Source organism: Bubalus kerabau, chromosome 13, assembly GCF_029407905.1.
Source record: "Bubalus kerabau isolate K-KA32 ecotype Philippines breed swamp buffalo chromosome 13, PCC_UOA_SB_1v2, whole genome shotgun sequence".
In the NCBI taxonomy this organism is placed as follows: Eukaryota; Metazoa; Chordata; class Mammalia; order Artiodactyla; family Bovidae; genus Bubalus; species Bubalus kerabau.
In genome coordinates this window covers 62,341,593-62,363,970 of record NC_073636.1, presented here as the reverse complement: position 1 = coordinate 62,363,970, position 22,378 = coordinate 62,341,593, and the positions used below count along the sequence as shown (strand labels likewise).

The window sequence follows — 22,378 nt, the reverse complement described above, 5'->3', positions numbered from 1 at the left end:
ACAACAGAAGGTTCTTTCTCAGAGACCCATAAATCAGTGGATAAAGGGCTTAGAGAGCAAGCCAAGACTTCTAGCCCAGGCACCCAACAGAAACCTAAGGACACAAGAGATGTGAAACCACATCTTTACACCAAGGAGGGGAAAACACAAGACATGAACTCACATCAAATTCAATTGAAATGCTAGCGATATGCAAATTAAGTTCCGAGGTCCTTGAAGAATGTGGAGTTGGGGCTGATCTCCACATGCCCCACGTGCTTGGCAAATAGGGATTTGGTAAACATTTACTGAACTGGGAGTCCGACAACCAGACCTGGCATCTGACCATCAGCTTTTGTTTTTCTTTGCAATCCATTCTGACATGGGATTACAGGTTCCTGGGGCAACCCTGTAACAGTGACATTTATACCATACTATGACAGCTACTGTTTTATGAATTCAGTGACCCTGTGAAGTTGACAAGACCTAGTAACATCAGCATATGCTTTAATTTATTCATTCACTAACCATCATTAGAATATAAAGCATAATTCAGGTTATTTAGGCTGCTGCTGCTGCTAAGTCGCTTCAGTTGTGTCTGACTCTGTGTGACCCCATAGACGGCAGCCCACCAGGCTCCCCGTCCCTGGGATTCTCCAGGCAAGAACACTGGAGTGGGTTGCCATTTCCTTCTCCAATGCATGAAAGTGAAAAGTGAAAGTGAAGTTACTCAGTCGTGTCAGACTCTTAGTGACCCCATGGACTGCAGCCTACCAGGCTCCTCCATCCGTGGGATTTTCCAGGCAAGAGTACTGGAGTGGGGTGCCATTGCCTTCTCCGTTATTTAGGCTATGTTAAGCCTAAATAACAATAGCTAATGTTTACCAAAACTGCCAGGCACTTCACATGTATTAGGCGTACATAAATCCTCACAACAGCCATGGGTGGTGGATACTATTATTACCCTACTTTTCCAGATGCTGAAACTGTAGCACAAAGAGGTAAAGCAAATTACTCAGTGGCACACAACTTAGAAGCAGCAGAGCCAAGATTTGAAGCCAGGCAGCTTCATTCCATGCTTTTAAACCACTAGCATGCCATCAGAATTGCACAATAGCACTAAAAGGACCCATTAGCTTACTCCTCTCATTTTAAAGAGGAGGGGTCAGGAGGACAGAGAAACCCCTTTAAACATTCCAACTCTGTTCTGAAGTTCACACTTTGATGGTATCTATTTAACTGAAGCTTTATGTAAGATCTTGTTTCCTTGTCAGTGGAAGAAAAGCCTCTAGCCACAGCAGTCAGAAGGAACAAAAGAACCGCTGAGAAATCAGAGATATAAGGGTACGGAGAAGAAAATACAGGATTTACCTGGAAGTGTGTCCAGCTCCAACACTTAATAGGTATAAAATTCTTAGGCAAGTCATTCACTTTTCTTAGCCTCAGTTTCCTCATCTTCGAAATGGAGATGACATCACCACCTACCTGGCAAAGTCTATGTGAAGATTAAATGAGATAATATACCTGAAAAGTGCTTCTTAATCATATACAGCTGACCCTCAGTATTTGCGGGGAATTGGTTGCAGGAGCCCCAGTGGATACCAAAATCCATGTGGATAGCAAAATCCATGGATGCTCAAGTTCTTTATACATAAAGGTGAAGTACATAACTTCGTTTAAAAAAAATCGCATCCACACAGTTCAAACTTGTGTTGTTTAAGGGCCAATCACACTTGGAAATAGCTATTACTGTTTCAAGCACTTCTCAAAAGACAGAAACATAACTCTTTGTCTTCTGGAAGAGTCAACAAGACCTAAGTAAAAAAATAAAACCATAACCTCAACTATCAACAAGGACTTGACCCCAGGGTTTACCCCACCAGGACTATTTTGCAGAAATCCACACCACCTCCCTTGCTCTTAGCAGAATGAAGAAGTAAAACTGAGAGGGGATGTCAACAAGGGAGGAACATCCATATGAGCTGGTGCACTACATACCTAAACCCTACCTGTCTCAAAGTCAACCCCTCCAAGGAAGCTTTACTCAAACCACCCCACATGCCTCCTAACAGCCTGTTGAGCACTTACTATGTGCCAAGCTACTTGACATACCCGTCTTACTGATTCCCACTGCAGTTCATTAACGCATTTTACAGATAAGAAAAGAAGGCTCAGAGATTAATTTGCCCAAGCCAACACCATTACTAAGTGGAGATGCAGAGTCTCAAATCCAGACACTCGGACTTCAAGTTGGACTCTTGGCCCTTCTCCTCCCCACGGAGGGAACTTCCAGCATACACGGCTCAATATCTTAAACACGCCGAGCAGCAAGTGTTAGGACCCCACTGGGCAAACAGGTCAACTGAGGCCAAGAGGGAAAGGGACTTGCCCAAGGTCACACAGTGAGCCAGGGGCAGCGCCAAGATTTGGACCCCAAGCTCTCGCTTTCCCACCTCCCTTACCGCTTCCCCTCTCCCTCCCGCTTCTCCCCAGAGCTCCGTCTCTGACTTCCACCCCTCGCGGCCGGGTCTAGGGTCGGGCCGCACTCCCGCTTGGGGGAGAAGGGGACGAGGCCGTCAGAACTGCCTGAAGATGCCCAGGAGGCAGGGCAGAAGATGCTCCCGCTGCCGGAGCTGCAAAGCCTGTCGGTGGTGCCGCCGCGGGCCTCCAAGGGAAGATACCATGCGGCGGAAAGATCGGCCCTGCCCAGCAGCCCTGCGGCTCCACCCCGACTCACCTGCAGCCCGAGCTGAAAGCGGACGGCTGCGGGGGCGGCGGCGAGCCGTAGGCTTAGCCGTTGGCTCAGCCGTTCCCCGCTGCCCCGGATGGGGAGAGAACGAGGCCGCTCACTTCCTTAGCAACCGGCTCGGCGACCTACTTCCTTAGCAACCAGTGTCAATTTCAATAACTTTATTGAGACACGAATGACGGTCATTGACAGTCTGTCAGGCAGGGCAGGGAGGGGCCGGGCCCGGCCAGGTACTGGCCCTTAGTAGGTACCCAAGACCCTTCGGTCCTTTCACCCATCTAAGGGGGTGTGAGACGAGCGATACACGGTCTGACTCCGCCTGCTAGTATCTCGTGCCTCAGTTTCTCCATCTGTAAAATGTAACGCACTGGCTTTGTTGCGCCCTTTGGCCTTTTTTCTAAAGTGCTTTCATGTCTCAAACTCCCATTTAGAGTCCCACAGACCACTCATCCAAAAATTTAGCAATCATTCCTGTCCCTTCTTTCTCCTTCACATGCCCCTCCCACCCCATTAAGTCAGTCACCATGTCTCTTATTTAGAGTGTGTATGTGCACGCGTTAGTCGCTCAGTCGTGTCCGGCTCTGCGACCCCGTGGACTGTAGCCAGCCAGGTTCCTCTGTCCTTGGAATTCTCCAGGCAGTTCTCCAGGCAAACTCTGGAGTGGGTTGCCATTCCCTTCTCCAGGGGATCTTCCTGACCCAGGGATCAAATCTGGTCTCTTGCATTGCATGCAGATTCTTTATCGTCTGAACCAGTACCTCTTAAATATTTCTCCTATCCACCTTTTTCTATCCCCAGTGCCATCACATCAGGCCAGGTGTTGCCCTCATCTCTAGCCTCCCTGACATAGTTAAGCTCTACTCCTACTCCTGTGTCCAGTCCTGACCTCCCAATCTATTTTCCACAAGGTGGCCAAAGTGATCATTTTAAAACATAAAGCAGATTGGGTCACATTATGCTCAATACCATTTAATGGACTTCCATTTCTTTCAAAATCAAGTCCAAAGCCCTTACTACTTTCTACAGAATCAGTAAAACTCCGTTCTAGCCACATTCGCCTCTAAGGCCAGGTTCCACACCCCCTCCCCCAGGAACTCGACCTGCTGTTACCCACTACCACATGCTGTTGTATCTGCCATGCTTGGTCCATAGTAGGTGCTCGATAAATACGTGGGGTCCGTACATGCTCAGTCATGTCCAACTCTTTGCCACCCCATGGACTGTGGTCTTCCAGGCTCCTCTGCTCATGGAATTTTCCAGACAAGAATACTGGAGAAGGTTGCCATTTCCTACTCCAGGGTATCTTTCCTGACCCAGGGATCAAACCCTTGTCTCAGATGTCTCCTGCATTGGCAAATGGATTCTTTACCACTCGTGCCATCTGGGAAGCTCTGAATACCTGTTCGCCACCCTACATCCTACCTTTGTCTAATATGGCAAATATTGCTACTTGCTCCCCTCACATTATTTTCTGGCTCCTAAACACACAATTAGACAACATTTCCCAACCTTCCCAGTGGTTCAGACCAAGTTCTGGCCAAATGAATATGATGTATGCCATTCTCAGGCCTAACTCATAAAAACCTCTCATATAATTGTTTATACTTCCTCAGCTATAAGGTGAAGGACTTTAAAGGACTTGAAAGTGAAGGACTTAAAGGCTCTAGGAGATGGCTGAGTTGCAGAATAGGAGGAATCTGGATCAATGAGACACTTCTTAGTAGACAGCTGTCCAAACTAGACAAGAAAATAAACTTTTACTAGATTCTGCTACTCAGACAAGGAAAATTTTTGTTACAGCAGTTAGCTGGCCCCAACTAAGATACCTGACTCTGAATCATCCTTTGGGTCCTTACTTACTTCCCTTCACATGTTAACCTACTCTACGTGCCTACCCAGCATTATTCAATATAGTTAAGTGGATGAATCATGTTTACCCTATAATAACTACAAACACTGTTTCTACTGAACCCAATAATGTGGGTTTATGTTTTATTTCTTCCACACTTTTTCATTTGTTTTCTTTGTAGCGATTGCTATTTTTTTCTATATGTCTTAAACTTCTTTAGAAATTGTGTTTAATGGACTGAGCTAATTTTCTCATTGTTTTTCTCTTTCATCCCTCTTTTTGGCTTTTTTTGTTCTACTCTCTGGGAGATTTCCTCAACTTTAACATCCATTTCTTCTACGAAAGGATTCTGGGCTCACCTTTCAGTTATCAATATTCCTCTCTGCAGGCATTAGATCGTAACTTCCTCCTCCTGTTAAAGTCAGTACTTCTCTTCTGTCTCTGTCTGCTGTAAGTCTGCCAAAATTTCTGGACCACTGATGTCTGCCTCCTCTTCTATTCACATTGTGGGCTGATACATTTTTTATTCCTTACTGTCATATAAGCAGGAGTCAAGGAGAAAAAAAATCAATCAATACTAGATGCCTATATTTATAATTAAAAAAAAAAACAGGTACATAAGGAGTATAAATAGCTAGTTCAGAGAAAGGGTATAGAAAACATAGCTTTCAAACATAAAAAGATGCTCTGCTCACTCATATTAAAGGAAATGAAAATTGAAATAACATTGAGAATTTTTTTCACTTATCAGAAAGAAAAAAACTTTGATAAGGGCCTGTTGATGACAGCCTGGTCTTGCTTCTGTCCTTAGCAAGCTATATAAAACTGTGTAGAAAAACAGGATTAGTAATAATAGTACTAAAGTATAGGGTGATCATCTCATCCTTGTTTGCACAGAACTTTTCCTGTTTGATATCAGTCAAAAGTCCCATCTCCCAGGGAATTCCCTGGCAGTCCAGTGGTTAGGATTCTGAGCTTTCGCTGCCAAGGACGTAGGTTCAATCCCTGGTCAGTGAACTAAGATCCCATAAACCACACAGCATGGGGAAGAAAGTCCCATCTCCCAAGAAAACTCTCAGCTGGGCAAACCAGGTGGTTATTCACCCAAGTATGGTGGGGTACTATTTTGATATATTATTTAGTATGTTTCCATTTGCTTTCACACTGTGACCCCTTTTCCACCCAACTTAGACTTTGAGACAATTATTGCTCAAGAAGGAGTTGCTTCAGCAGAAAAATAGGGAAAGGATGTTCTGAATTCTAAAGACCTGGAGAGAGGATTCACGGCATGGAAGAAGTCATTACAAGTCAGAGCAGGGCTCCCAAGCTCCCAGTTCTGGAGACTTGCTAAGTTTGAGGGAGAAGAAAGAGGGTGATAATGCAACAGCAGGGAAAGAGGTCAGTGGGGCCAGGATGAGTGGGTCCTGATATGGGGACATCATGTGGACCAAAGCAGAGACCCCTCCACTCCAGCTCCCCTGCAGAGCAAACTCCAGCCTAGAAACGATCTGGTCTAATTCCAGTGAACGCCACTGTGTCAGTTCATTTTAAGCAGTAGTAATCAACTCTGGCTGATGATAAGCAGAAACACAATTCATTAAATAAGAAGTTCAAGGACTTCCCTCATAGTCCAGTAGCCAACACCCCGCACTCCCCAAGCAGGAGGCACAGGTTCAATCCCTGGTCAGGGAACTAGATCCCACATGCCACAGCTATGAGTTCACATGTCACGACTAAAACCCAGAACAAACAAATAAATAAATTTAAAAAAAGAGAAAGAGAGAAGTTCAAAACTCATCAGGAAACTTCTAGAAGTGGGCAGGAATGACAACACCAGGTCATGTGACACCTTATACCATGGAGTCATCTGGTGAGGACATTGGGTACCCAACTTTCACCACAGATATCTGGCCATGGTCACTATCTCAACATCATTCTCACCTACCCTCCACATGAGGTTTGCTGGCAGTCTCAGCTTCTTTGTAACCCAAGCTCTGATTGGTTGAGCCTGACTCACCTGCCCATCTCATACCTGCAGTGGGAACTATAAAGGCAAATACCTGGCTTTTGGCTTCTATGGTGGGAGAAGACTGCCTTCATTTACAAAATGAGAATTCCTTGAATATAAGAAAGGGATTCTGTTGTTCAGTTTCTCAGTTGTGTCTGACTCTTTGCAACCCAGTGGACTGCAGCACACCAGGCTTCCCTGTCCTTTACCATCTCCCAGAGTTTGCTCAAACTCATGTCCATTGAGTCGGTGATGCCATCCAACCATCTCATCCTCTGTTGCCCCCTTCTCCTTCCGTTCTTAGGCAAGAAAAAATCCAATTATAATCAGACATCTCTTTACCAAAGATCTCCATCAGTCCTCCTCCTCACTGTCACTCAGTGAAGACACCTCTCCCCAGCAGCCTCCATGCACCCAGTAGCCACCTAGCTGGAATGAAGCTCACTGTGTCGTGAAACTTCGCTCAGTCCCTATCTGACTTGTCTTGTGAAGACATCTCATTTTAATGGCCAGGAGCATCATGAATCCCCTTTGACAGAGGAGGGCACTGGGTACCTAAGGGTTGGGGGCAGAAGAGGTATGAGGACACAGATCTGTGGGCACCTGTCGTGTGGAAATGAGTGTAGCCAGCTTGCAGTCTCCTCCCAAACCAGGAGAAAGGCAAAACACAACCCAGAAACCCATGGATAATTTTATTTTGCTCTCACCCAGGGAAGATAACTTCTGATAGACTTCATGCAGGGTTGATAAATGGCAGATGGCTGGCTCCCCATTGCAAGAGTAAAAATCACCAAATTTCCTTTCTTTTCTTGACATTCTAGAGCAGTGCTATCCAACAGATCTTTCCACAGTGGTGGAAAAATTCTATATTTGATGGTGACCAATACAGCCACCAGCCATGTATGGCTATTGAGTGAGATGTGGCTGGTACTACTGAGGAATTGAATTTTATTTATTCAACTTGAATTAATTTAAGTTTATATGGCCAGGAGTGGGTAGTGGCTACCGTATTGGATAGCACAACTCTGGGATATGAAAAATGACAAGCATGACTGTGGGGTCCAAATGGCCTTGGGTTTGAATCCCAGTTCCACCTCCACCAGATAGCTGAGTGTCCCAGTACAAGTCACGTTATCTCTCTGGCACTCAGTTTCCTCATCTGAAAAATGGGGCTATTAATGCCACTGCTCAGGTTTATTGTGAGGATAATGGACATACAGAATGGAAGAGTGCTTGACACTTAGTAGGTGCTCCAAAAAATGGTGACTCTCTTTCCCTCCTTTATTGAGTGAGGGTCATGGCTTCCTCCAGGCAAACAATAGTTGCAGTGTACGGAGTCCTACCAGTTACAGAGTTTAGTCTTCTTGGAAATTTCATACCAGTTGGGGAAGAGGGTTGGAAAGGGATTGTGTAAAAAGACGGAGAAGGTAAGTGAAATAAGTCAGGCAGAAAAGATAAATACCATATAACCTTACTTCTTTGTGGATTCTAAAACAAATAAGCAACAAAACAAAAACCAAGCTCATGGATATAGAAAACAGATTGGTAAGTTGCCTGAGGCAGCAGGTTGAGGGTTGGTGAGGTAGGGGAAGGGAGTTAAAAGGTACAAATTTCCAATTATAAAATGAATGCAATGGTGATGTGTAGCATGGTGACTAGAGTTAGTAATTCTGTATTGCACATTTGCAAGAAGCTAGGAGACTGGATCTGGACAGTTCTCATCACAAGAAAAAAATTGTGACTGTGTGTGGTGACAGATGTTAACTGGGCTTATTGTGATGATCATTTTGCAATACATATATACAAATATGGAATCGTCACATTGCACACCTGAAATTAACATAATGTTATGTCAATGGGAAAAAAAGAGTGCAAAGGGAATGATCTATGAGAATGAGAAGAGATGGCATCCCAGTGCCCCTTTCAGGAAGAAACAAGATGCTGGGTTTGGACAGAGGCCAAGCACCTGAGACATACTTGATGGTCCTCGCTTGGCTGAGCGCCCAGGTTCAGTATAGATGAGACTCTGGGATCTGAAAGAGGCTCTAAGGGCTGGGAATCAAGCTAATGTCCTCTAAATTCACATCTTGATGTTTCCTAAAGAAAGCCAGACAGAAGTTGGCCGATAATGCTTCCTCCTCAGGCACTTAACTGGCTGTACGACCTTGGGCAAGTTTGTTCACCTTCTGGACCTTGTTTCTTTACATGCTTCCTGCAAGGTTGCTGTGAGAATTCACCCAGAGAATGGGAGGGAAACTGCTTTTCCAACTGTCAGTCACCATTAACGGTAGAAGATGAAGATAAACCGATGATGTTTAAAATCTCAGAGCCAGAAGGACATTGTGGAAGCCTGATGACAGAACCAGAACTAGAATTGATGTCCCAGGACAGGGTCTTGTCTTGTTTCTCATCCTCTGGCACGACACAGGTATTTAAAAGCAAATATTATCACTATTCACCTTTAAATTAGCAGATTTAATGCATAATACTTGGTGTTGGCAAGAACGGAGAGAAGAGAACTTTTACCCCACTGCAGATGGGATGAAATTGGCACAAATTGTAAGGAAAATTAACAAGATGACTAAGAACCATTTGAGTCAGCCCATATCACTTCTAGGAATCAATTACAAGAAAATAATGAAAGATGATCCTAAAGATTTAGATGCAAGCATGTTAATCCCAGCTTCATTTACACTTATTATGTCCAATATTCACTTCACTTCACTCACTTATTATGTCTAACATTAGGGGAATGGAGAGATAAACTAAGTTATTGATATGTCAGTAACAGGGACATAAAGTTTCCATTGAAAATAATTTTTGAAGAGCATCAAATGATACATAGGAATGCTCCAGAAAATATAATGAGGGGGAGAGTAGGATGTGTATATCCATCAGTAAAACTTTTAAGGTCCCATGGTGCTCATCAAGAAACAGTCTCTTAGGCAATCAACAGAATGAAAAAGAAAACCTACAGAAAATATTTGCAAGTCATATAACTGATAAGGGGTTAATGTTCAGAACATGTAAAGAATCCCTACAACTTGACAATAAAAAACAAATAACTCAATTAAAAACTAGGCAAAGGCTTGACATTTCCTCAAAAAAGGTATACAAATGATCAATAGACATGTGAAAAGATGCTCAAAAGATGCTCAAAACCAATCATTCAGTTCAGTTCAGTTCAGTCGCTCAGTCGTGTCCGATTCTTTGCGACCCCGTGAACTGCAGCACACCAGGCCTCCCTGTCCATCACCAACTCCCAGAGTTTACTCAAACTCATGTCCATCGAGTCGGTGATGCCATCCAGCCATCAAATCCTCTGTCGTCCCCTTCTCCTCCTGCCCCCAATCCCTCCCAGCATCAGGGTCTTTTCCAATGAGTCAACTCTTCGCATGAGGTGGCCAAAGTATTGGAGTTTCAGCTTTAGCATCAGTCCTTCCAAAGAACACCCAGGACTGATCTCCTTTAGAATAGACTGGTTGGATCTCCTTGCAGTCCAAGGGACTCTCAAGAGTCTTCTCCAACATCACAGTTCAAAAGCATCAATTCTTCAGCGCTCAGCTTTCTTCACAGTCCAACTCTCACATCCACACATGACCACTGGAAAAACCATAGCCTTGACTACACAGACCTTTTTTGGCAAAGTAATGTCTCTGTTTTGAATATGCTATCTAGGTTTGTCATAACGTTCCTTCCAAGGAGTAAGTGTCTTTTAATTTCATGGCTGCAATCACCATCTGCAGTGATTTTGGAGCCCCAAAAAATAAAGTCTGACACTGTTTCCACTGTCCCCATCTGTTTCCCATGAAGTGATGGGACCAGATGCCATGATCTTAGTTTTCTGAATGTTGAGCTTTAAGCCCACTTTTTCACTCTGCTCTTTCACTTTCATCAAGAGGCTTTTTAGTTCCTCTTCACTTTCTGTCATAAGGGTGGTGTCATCTGCAAATCTGAGGTTATTGATATTTCTTCTGGCAATCTTGATTCCAGCTTGTGCTTCTTCTAGTGAAATACAAATCAAACCATAAATTAAGAGCTATAACAAGTGTTGGAGAAGATGTAGAGAAATTGGATCCTTATGCTCTGTTGGTGGAAATGTAAAATGGTGCAGCTGCTGTGGAACTCAGCATTGATTCCTCAAAAAACTAAAAATAGAATTAATATACAATCCAGCAATTTCACTTCTAGATATTCACCCATAAGAACTGAAAGCAGGGTCCCAAAGAAGTATTTGCACACTCCATGTTCTTGGCAGCATTGTTCATGATAGTCAAAAGGTAGAAGCAACCCAGGTGTCTATGGATGGATGAATGGATAAATAAAATGGAGTATAAACATACAATGGAATACTATTTAGCCTGAAAAAGGAAGGAAATTCTGATGCGTGCTATAACACGGATGAAGCTTGAGGACATTATGGTAAGTGAAGTAAGTCAGTCACAAAAAGATAAGTACTATATCATTTCACTTACATGAGGTACATGCTGCTGCTGCTGCTGCTAAGTCACTTCAATTGTGTCCAACTCTGTGGGACCCCATAGATGGCAGCCCACCAGGCTCCTCTCTCCCTGGGATTCTCCAGGCAAGAATACTGGAATGGGTTGCCATTTCCTTCTCCAATGCATGCACACATGCTAAGCCACTTCAGTCGTGTCCAACTCTGTGCGACCCCATGGACAGCAGCCCACCAGGATCCTCTGTCCATGGAATTCTCCAGGCAAGGATACTGGAGTGGGTTGCCATTTCCTTCTCCCACATGAAGTACATAAAGTAGTTTAAAACCATAGAATGGGGGTTGTCAGGGGCTGGTGGGGGGATGGGGAGTTGTTGTTTAATGGGCACAGAGTTTCATTTTCCAAAGATGAAGCATTCTAGAGACTGGCTGCACAGTGACCAGAATGTACTTAACACTACTGAACTGGATACTTAAAATGGTTAAGACGGTATGTGTGTGTTAGTCGTTCAATCGTGTCTGACTCTTTGCGACCCGATGGACTGTAGCTTGCCAGGCTTCTCCAACCATAGAATTCTCCAGGCAAGAGTACTGGAATGGATTGCCATTTCCTTCTCCAGGGGATTTTGCCAACCCAGGGATCGAACCCAGGTTTTCCATGCTGCAGGCAGATTCTTTACTGTCTGAGCTAGCAAGAAATAATAATAAGAGGGTAAATATTACGTATATTTAAACCACAAGTTTTTTTTTTTTTTTAAGAAAAGTGGCTTTTAGCTCTTTTCATCCCATTCTACCTCCATACCACACAAATTGTTTTCTTGTCCTTGAACTTGTCACTTTGTTGCAAGGTAGCAGCTCCAGGCATCAGATGGAGCATCTTAGGTGGGAAGACGCAGGGACAGAGGCTTCATCCCAATGATGCTGTCTTTCCATCCAGGCAAGGTGAGGCAGCAAACTCACATTCATGTTTCCTGGCCAGAAGTGGGCCATATGCACACCTCCAGCGATGTTTGGTGTCTGTGCTGTCCAATACTGTAGCCACAATCATATATGTTAAATACTATTTCATTTTAATTAGTTGAATTTAATTTTTTTATTTATTTTAATTAGAGGCTAATTACTTTACAATATTGTATTGGTTTTGCCATACATCAACATGAATCCGCCACGGTGTACACGTGTTCCCAATCCTGAACCCCCCTCCCACCTCTCTCCCCATTCCATCCCTCTGGGTCATCCCAGTGCACCAGCCCAGAGCACCCTGTCTCATGCATTGAACCTGGACTGGCGATCATATTATCATATGTTTCACATATGATAATATACATGTTTCAATGCTATTCTCTCAAATCATCCTACCCTTGCCTTCTCCCACAGAGTCCTAAAGACTGTTCTATACAACTGTGTCTCTTTTGCTGTCTCACATACAGGGTTATTGTTACCATCTTTCTAAATTCCATACATATGCATTAGTATACTGTATTGGTATTTTTCTTTCTGGTTTACTTCACTCTGTATGATCGGCTCCAGTTTCATCCACCTCATTAGAACTGATTCAAATGTATTCTTTTTAATGGCTGAGTAATACTCCATTGTGTATATGTACCACAGCTTTCTTATCCATTCGTCTGCTGATGGACATCTAGGTTGCTTCCATGTCCTGGCTATTATAAACAGTGCTGCGATGAACATTGGGGTACCTGTGTCTCTTTCAATTCTGGTTTCCTCGGTGTGTATGCCCATCAGTGGGATTGCTGGGTCATATGGCAGTTCTATTTCCAGTTTTTTAAGGAATCTCCACAAAGCCACATGTGGGAAATGGTAACCAAATTGGACAGTACACCAATACAATCTATTAATAGAGAATAAGATGAACATGAGTGGCCCGGATCGGTCATAATTCCTTTCCCTGGACAGGCTGAATCCTCTAAAATTAAGGCAACTCCATTACTACCTAAAAACAAAACTGTGGGACTTCCTTGGTTGTCCAGTGGCTTAGACTCTGCGCTCGTAATGCAGGGTGCCCAGGTTCAATCCCTGGTCAGGGAACTAGATCCCTCATGCTGCAACTAAGATCTGGTGCAGTCAAAATAAAAATAAACAAACAAATAAATATTAAAATTTCTGAAGTTCTGTGAACAAGAAAGAAGGGTGTGTATGTTGAGTAGACGACCAACAATATCTGCTACAGGTAAGCTACTGTATCTGATCACACATTTGGTTTAAAAAGAAAGATGTGCATGTGTCTCTGTGTGTGTGTGTGTGTGCATACGCACGCGTGCAGAAAAATCTGGAGGTATATCCATCAAATATTTACAACAGCCATTACCTTTTGGTATTGGCATTATAGTTTATTCTTATTTTCTTCTTAACATTTTTTGTATTTTCTAAATTTTATGTAGTAAGCAGAACTATATTTATTGTGAATAATAAGTAGCTACCATTACACACTTATTAGAATGGCCAACATCCAGAAGAGTGACAACACCAAATGCGGGTGAAAACATGAAGCAGTGGGAGCTCTCATTCACTGCTGGTGGGAAAGCAGAGTGGGGCTTCCTAGGTGGCCAACGTTAAAGAATTTGCCTCCCAATGCAGGAGATGCAGGTTCAATCCCTGGATCAGGAAGGTCGCCTGGAGGAGGAATTGGCAACTCACTCCAGGATTCTTGCCTGGAAAATCCCACGGACAGAGGAGACTAGAGGGCAACAGTCTACAGGGTCGCAAAGAGTCTGACATAACTGAGCATGCACGCTTACGTTTACAGGAATGCACAATGAATGGTACAGCCACTTTGGAAGACAGTTTGGCAGTTTTGGTGTTTTTTGGTTTTTTTTTTTTTTACAAAACTAAACATATTTTTAACATACAATCCAGCAAGTATGCTCCTTGGTATTTATCCAAAGGAGGCAAAAAAACTGTCCACACAAAAACCCGCATACAGATATTTATAGCAGCTTTATTAATAATTACCAAACTCGGAAGCCACACTGAAGATGTCATTCAGTAGGTGAATGGATAAATAAACTGGAATATCCAGATAATGTAACATTATTATTCATTGCTAAAAAGAAATGAGCTATCAACCCATGAAAAGCCACAAGAAAACTTAAATGTGTACTACTAGGGTAGGCTGCAGTCCATGGGGTCGCGAAGAGTTGGACACGACTGAGCGACTTAACTTTCACTTTTCACTTTCATGCATTGGAGAAGGAAATGGCAACCCGCTCCAGTGTTCTTGCCTGGAGAATCCCAGGGACGGGGAAGCCTGGTGGGCTGCCGTCTCTGGGGTCGCACAGAGTCAGACACAACTGAAGCGACGGCAGCAGCAGGGGAAAGAAGTCAATCTGAAAAGGCTATACAATGTATGATCGCAACTATGTGACATTCTGAAAAAGTGTGGAGACAGTTAAAAAATCAATGGCTGCCAGGGGTTAGCAGTGAGGGGTGAAAATGTAGAGCACGGAGTATTTTAAAAGCAGCAAAAATAACTCTACATGATACTATAATGCTGGATATATGTCATTATGGACCTGCCAGGTGGCACTACTGGTAAAGAACCCACTTGCCAATGCACGAGACATAAGAGACTTGGGTCCGATCCCTGGGTCAGCAGGATCCCCTGGAGAAAGGAAGCCCAAGGATGAGGAGCCTGGCTGGCTACCATCCATAGGATCGCAAAGAGTTGGACACAACTGAAGTGACTTAGCATGCAAGCACACATATGTCATTATATATTGCTCAAAATCATAGAATGTACAAAAGCGAATACTACCGTAAACTATGGACTTTCAGTGATAATGATGGGTCAAAGTAGGTTCATCAGTTGTAACAAATGTACCACTCTGGTGAAGGATGCTGATAATGGGGGCAGTTATGCATGTGGGGGACGGAGACAACTTTGCTGTGAACCTAGAATCTGGCTCTTAAAAAACTCTCTTAAAAAATAAATGAACTAAGTATCGGTTGCAGTTTTGATGAAGGATATCATTGGAAACCACCATTCTGATCCTGGTGATTACAATTCCTGGGGTGACCATTACCTGTAGTGTGATGAAGGTCCATCACTTCCCTTTCCTGTCCCCGAGCAGCAAGGACATCTCTGATGCCTTCAGAACAGCAAAACTCAGGCTCTGCACAAAGATAGCATCCAACATAGCAATGGCCAACCCATCAGAAAACATTTACTGAAGCGACTGTGGGCAAGGCATCACTTTAGGAACAACAGGACACCTAAGGATGACTAAGACATAGCATTTGCACTAAGCTGGGACTCCAGAAGCATGGGGAATCTTGGATCTACCAATTCCGTGTGATCTTGAATAAGTTGCTTTCCTTCTCTGAGCTTCAGTTTCTTCACCTACAACCTGGGTGTGACTCCTGCTGGATGACCTCGCAGAATTCCTATGGGAGAGTTGCTAATGAAATGCTAAAGTATGAGACGTTCCTTGTGGTCCAGTGGCCAAGACTCTGATTCCCAATGCAAGGGCCTGGGTTCAATCCCTGGTCAGGGAAGTAGATCCTACATGCCACCACTGAAGATCCTGTATGCCACAACAAAGATCGCAGACCCCGAATGCTGCAGCTAAGACCCGGTGCAGCCAAATAAATTAATCATCTTTATTTAAAAACAGAAACACTGAAGTGAGATGCTCCATTACTTAATGGTTTACAGGAGATGCAGGTAAGGGGGAATCTCCAGGTTTGCAGGCAGGCAGATCTGGGTTTGGATCTCAGCCCTGCCACTGACGGCTGTGAGGCCTTGGACAAGACACTTGATTGCTCACAGCCACTGAGTGAGGAACACAGGCCCAAGGAGCATGGTGTGATGTCAAAGCCCATGAACTGAGAATTCAGACCCGGATGCAAGACCCAACTCTGCCATTTATCAGCTACATGTGATCTTCTGGCTATTTCCAAGGAGAATCAGAAGTAAAGAAATTCAAAGGCACTTTCCTGACCAGTAGGAAAGTGAGATCAGGGGGTGAAAAGAAAAGAAGCACTTGGGTTAAGAACAGAGACAGATAATCCACAGGTACAAGGTGGTGGCTGAGGGTAAGAAGACCAAGGGGAAGCCCAGGGGAGAGCTGAAAGGATATTTATGGAGCATTTACAGTAAGTCAAGTATATCAATCCTTACAATCACCTATTCTGAAGGCACTTTTATCATCCTCACCTTACAGGTGGGAAAACTGGCCAAGGTTACATTTTTGTCCCATGAACCCAGAGCCCACACTCTTTCCTCTGCCTACAGTCAGGTGGCCCCAGCTCATCATCCCTGTACTTCTCTCAAGTTTTCTGCAAATACTGGATGTGTCTCCAGACTAAAAAATAGCCATTTTCCTCCTCCCCTGAGGCTTCCAGACTTGTGGAGAGCAGACACAAACTCATAGTGATTTGAGATGAAGCCTGGGGAGGCCCATTCAGCCCATTACTGCCTGCAAAGTGATGAGTCTCGGTTACTCAGTCCCTACACCTGCAGATCTGCCTGGCCTGTCTCTGACTCTCCGGAGGCTCCCCTTCTCTCAGGGACAGAGCCTGGGGGCTCCAACAACCTCACTGTTGGCCATATTTCCCACGTTTCTCTGGCCTGTCCCCATGAGCCCACAGGCCTCTTTGTGCCTTTTTTCCAGAGGTCCTTCCCCCCTGGAATTCCCTCTCCCTTGGACCCCTCTTTCTTCTCATACATGACAGATCTCTGTTCATCACCCCTCACCCACCCCCATTCCACTCCAAAATAGGATCCTGCAAGCTTCCTCTTTCAGCTCACTTTTGTCTCAGTCTTGCACAAAGGGAAATGTTATATGTGCTGGCACCTAAGAGGAGAATGTGAACTGTACTTCTAACAATTAAAACCGAGTAAGTAAGTAAGTGCTAGTCACTCAGTCGTGTCCAACCCTTTGAGACCCATGGACTGTAGCCCACCAGGCTCCTCTGTCCATTGACTTCTCCAGGCAAGAATACTGGAGTGGGTAGCCACTGTCTTCTGCAAGGGATCTTCCCAATCCAGGAATTGAACCTGGGTCTCCTGTATTGCAGGCAGATTCTTTACCATATGTGCTGACACCTAAGAGGGAAATGTGAACTGCACTTCTAACAAATAAAACCAAAGTCCCCCTTTAAAGGGCCTCCTAGGTGGCGCTAGTGGTAAAGAACCGCCTACCAATGCAGGAGGCATAAGAGAGAGCAGGTTTGATTCCTGGGTCAGGAAGATCCTCTGGAGGAGGGAATGGCAGCCAACTCCAATATTCCTGCCTGGAGGATCCCATGAAAGAGGAAACTGGTGGGCTACAGTCCATAGTGTAGCAAAGAGTCAGACACAACTGAAGTGACTTAGCATGCACACACACCTCCTTTAAAACCTTGGAACTTACCTTAACCATCCTTATCAAAAATTACCTTCACAGGCAGAGCTAGGAACAGTTTATAGAAGCCCAAGAGAGGCCTTCATAACAATTTATTTATTTATTACATTTATTTAGCACTGTATATTCATTTTAAAATATTGGTTTCTATTTATTGTTTATCCCTAGGTTGAAAAGATCCCCTGGAGAAGGGAAAGGCTACCCACTCCAGTGTTCTGGCCTGGAGAATTCCATGGACTGTATAGTCCATGGGGTTGCAAAGAGTTGGGCACCACTGAGTGACTTTCCCTTTCTTACTATAAATTATTTATTGATTGATTTGGTGTTTCCTTATGCCAGGCACTGTTGTGAATACTTTACAGCCTATCTTTTCCCATATCTATATCTTTAAGAGGTGGAAACTATTATGATCTCCATTCACGATGAGAACTGAGATTTCAAATCATTACCCAGTAAGAGGCAGAGCCAGAGTCAGTCTGTTCTAATCCTGTTTCAAAGCCCATGACTTTGGTGTCTCTGGGCCCACAAACTGGTGGACTGGGGGAGCATCTGACTACAGTTGTATTTTATCTGGTCTGCTATATATTTTAAAAACAGAGAGGGCTTTCCTGGTGGCTCAGTGGTAAAGAATCCACCTGCCAGTGCAGGAGACATGGATTGGATCCTTGATCTGGGAAGATCCCACATGCTGCGGAGCAACTAAGATCATGCGCCTCAGTTATTGAACCTGTGCTCTAGAGCCATGAAGCCATAACTACTGAGCCCATGTGCTGCAGCTACTGAAGCCCACACGCCCTCTGCCCACATGCAGAGTCCATGCTCTGCAACAAGGGAGGCCACTGCAATGAGAAGCCCGCACACCACATCTAGGGAGTGGCCCTGCTTTCCGCAACTACAAAGTCTTCATAGCAATGAAGACTCAGCACAACCAAAAATAAATAAATAAATAAAAATAAAAATTTAAAAAACTAGAGAATCAATTGCCAACATTTAAAAACTAGGAGATTTCTCCTATCAATTGGAATTTTCAACTTCTCTTGAAATATCCAAGGAATTCCCTGGTGGTCCACTGGTTAGGACTCTCTCTCACTGCCAAGGCCCTGGGTTCCATCCTTGGTCTGGGAACTAAAATCCCACAAGTCATGAGGCTTGTGGCCAAAAAAAAAAAACAATTCCTAAGACTCAGCCACACTGTCTGGGTTCCCACATGGCAATAATTGGCTGGGGGCAGTAGCAACAGCCCCTGTTGAACAGAACATGTGCATTCCACTTTGCCATTGGCTCCCTGGTCCCTTGCAGACCTACCTCATTTTTAAAAAAGTTTCTTTGGCTATGCCACATGACATGTGGGATCTTAATTCCTCGACCAGGGATCGAACCTATACCCTCTGCACTGGAAGCACAGAGTCTTAACCACTGTATTGCCAGGGAAATCCCATTTATTTTCTTTGACTTCCTGGCCTTTGGAAGCATGTGAGTTTGTGACTCCTGGGTCTACAATTTCTGATAGTTGTAGTTTCCTTGCAATGTAATGAGTTCCCCATCACTGGAGATGTGCATACTGACGTTTAGTGCAGGTGCTGGAAAGAGATTGCAAGAGCTAAATGGGATCAGATAGCATATATAATCCTTTACAGCCCTGCAATGCCAAATATTTACTTAAGGCTACAGCATGTATTGTCAAGAACTAACTTCCCCTCTGATCTCAACTTACTGTTTCAACCTTCCCTTCCCTTTACCTTGGTTTCTTGATCTATTTATATATTTTAATCATATGATTATGCTGTATGAATTCTGGTAAGCTTCCTCAAATCCTTTTTGGAACAAGGCATGGGGAACAAATAAATCCAGACATAAATATTTACATAAAGGGCTTGGTTCCAGATACTGAAAAGAAAAAAGAGAACTATAAGTTGTAACAGCCAAGGTATCTTAGCTTCCCTGAGATGCTTGGGCTCAAAAAGATAAAGGACCTAAGAGTCTGGGGTGTAGCAACTGAATGAGCATGAGGCTAGGTGGTCTCAACCTAATGTCTCAGGAAATGAAGCCTCAATGCTTTATCACCCATTATTTATTTAAAATAGATTTTAAAATTATAAAACTAATTATGGCGGTTTTTTAAAAAATTGCTTCAGATTCCTTAACATTTCTCCCATGGAGAGGGAGTATCTATGTTTTCTTTCCTTGAATCTGAGTGGGCTCGTGCTGATTTAACCAATATGCTGTGCTTAGTCGCTCAGTCACGTCCGACTCTTTGCAATCCCATGGACTGCAGCCCACCAGGCCACTCTGTCCATGGGATTATCCAGGAAAGAATATTGGAGTGGGTTGCCATTCCCTTCTCCAGGGGATCTTCCCCACCCAGAGATCGAACCCAGGTTTCCCATGTTGCAGGCAGATTCTTTACCATCTGAGCTACCAGGGAAGAAAGATGGTACAGATGATCTTATGTGAAAAGCAGAAATAGAGACACAGACACAGAGAACAACAGTATGGACACCAAGAGGGGAAAGGGAGGAGGGATGGATTGGGAAATCGGGACTGACATATGTTCTGCTGCTGCTGCTGCTAAATCGCTTCAGTTGTGTCCGACTCTTAGCTACCCCATGGACTGCAGCCCACCAGGCTCCTCCATCCATGGGATTTTCCAGGCAAGAGTACTGGAGTGGGGTGCCATTGCCTTCTCCAGACATATGTTCACTACCATGTATAAAATGGTAACTAACGAGAGCCTACTGTATAGATCAGGGAACTCTACTCAGCACTCTGTAGTGACTATATGGGAAGGGAATCTGAAAAAGAGGAGATATACGTGTATGGATGGCTGATTCACTTTGCTGTACAGTAGAAACTAATGCAACATTGTAAAGCAACTGTACTCCAATAGAAATTAATTAAAAAGAAAAGTAGCCTCATGGAAATACTTACATGGGGAATAACTAAAGCCTCCTGCCACCGTCAGTGAGGAACTGAGGCCTCCTTTCTGCAGCCATGTGAATGCCCCATCTTGGAAGGAGACTCTCCAGCCTTGATCAGGCCTTCAGACAACTACAGCCAAGGATGACTTCTTGACTATAACTTCATGAGCCAGAACCACTCAGCTAAGCTGATGCCAGATTCCTGTCTCTCAGAAATTGGGTGAGGCGATAAATGCTTATTGTTTTCACCTGCTGAGTTTCAGGGTTCATTCATTCATTCACACCAACAGATAACTAGTACCCAAGGTTCAAAATTTTTAAACATAAGAAAGAAGATATAGCAAAAGCTCTTTGTCACTCCTACCTCTAAACACCTGGTCCCCCATCTTCTCCCACCTCCCCCAGCTAACTTACAGAAAGCCCTTGGGAAATGTTAGGTTTATTATCTGGAATACAGAAGCAGATACCCTTGGCTCCTCTTATAGATTATCTGACTGAAGATAGGCTGCAGCAATATGGCATTCCCCTTCCAAGCTATAAAGCCATGCCCTTACTTCTGCACAGGAACTGGGCCTTTTCAGCCCTGATGCCACCTTTCCCTGCCATAGCCTCGATCTCCCACGAGCATCCCCACATCCTGTCTCAAGTGTGAGGGTGGGGGATTCCCCTCCATGCACACCAGTGGAAAACATTGGTGTGAAAGACGTATGTCTTTTTCTTTGACCCACAGAAATCAGAAATCAAACCACACACCTCCCAACACAGTCCCAGCCTGGTCCCCAGCCTTCTTTCCAAGGTGTCCAGTCTTTATCCTTCCCCAGCCTTATATCCTGACCCCAGACTTCCCAGTCCGCTCTTCTGACCTCCCAAGACACTGCTCACGCCAATCCTTCTTCCCCGAATGCTCTGCTCCCAACCTACCCTTTTGAAAACAGCCACCTCTCTCTCTCTGTGAAGCTTCCCCAGATATCCTCAAATGCCTCCTTGCTTCCAATCTGGCCCCCACCCATCCGTTGTCCACTTGACAGCCAGGAGACTGACGCAAGACCTGAGGTGGTGCTTCCACTTCTGGCAAGATGGAGAAACAGTCTCCACCCTGCCTCTGCTGCTGAATGCAGTTCCACACGCTGGACAGGGGCAACAAGCAGCTCTTGAGAGTTCAGAGAAGCCAGCAGTAGAAGGCAGATCAGGGAAGAGAGCAATTCAAGGCTCACCAATCCGGCAGTGAGTTTACGTGTTTTTTTTTTCAACTTAAGTGTATGTGTTTTATTTATTTCATTTTGATTTATTTGGCTGTGCCAGGTCTTAGTTATGGCATGTAGGATCTAGTTCCCTGACCAGGGTTCGAACCCGGGTCCCCTGCATTGGGAGCTCCAAGGGTTAGCAACTGGACCAGCAGGGAAGTCCCCATGTGTTTTGTTTTTTCCCTCTGGTATTCCTTGGGCTGTCTCAATGCACTCAAAAGGACCAGGATGGGGGCACAGGGAGATCCTTATTTTCATCCTTTCCTCCTTTCTCACATGTCCTCCTCCCCAGGCCATCCGTGGTGGCACAGGTGGTGGCAGGTGCCTCTGGGAGCCTCAAATGATGAGGAAGGAAAACGTTCCTCTCTAACTGGAGGCGCTGTGGTCCAGAGTGGGGTGAACCACTACTGATTTGTCCCCTACTTGAGTGCAGTCGAGGGAAATGCGTGTCAGAGTCGGGTAAACAAAGCCCCAGGGAGCCAGAAAGTCCCAGGGGTAGAGCAGGGAGGCAGGAGTTTGGAATAGTGACCCCATAAAGTTATCTGTGAACTTCTGGTCTCACCCACTAGCTGCACATGAGTGGATCTCACTTAAACAGCTCCGCACAGACTTTGAGAACTGAATCACGAGCAAGTTCGCTTGAGACCCAAGTTCCGAAAGCCCATAAGCGGTCCACAGAGCAGATGCACATGGCACCAAAGACAGTTTGAAAACAGGACTGACATCGGAACCAAAACCCACAGAAGGCAGGAGTTGAACCCACTTTGCCAGTTGCCTGCTAAGACATAACGATCGATATTCTCCATGCGA

The 22,378-nt window shown here is 44.5% G+C and overlaps 1 protein-coding gene across 8 annotated transcripts in view; it reads right to left on the bottom strand.

Annotated features, from left to right (window-relative positions):
- Window positions 1–2,890, bottom strand: part of KIF3B (kinesin family member 3B) — a 38,129-nt gene extending 35,239 nt beyond the window's left edge. For 2 of the 8 annotated variants that reach the window (XM_055544748.1, XM_055544746.1), the window contains exons 1-2: window positions 2,717–2,888; window positions 1,351–1,474 (exon numbers count right to left, since the gene is read on the bottom strand). The gene's annotated coding sequence lies outside the window, so the exon portion shown is untranslated. The other 6 variants (XM_055544751.1, XM_055544750.1, XM_055544754.1 and 3 more) reach the window with 5 other exon arrangements.
- Between the last annotated feature and the right edge of the window lie 19,488 nt (window positions 2,891–22,378).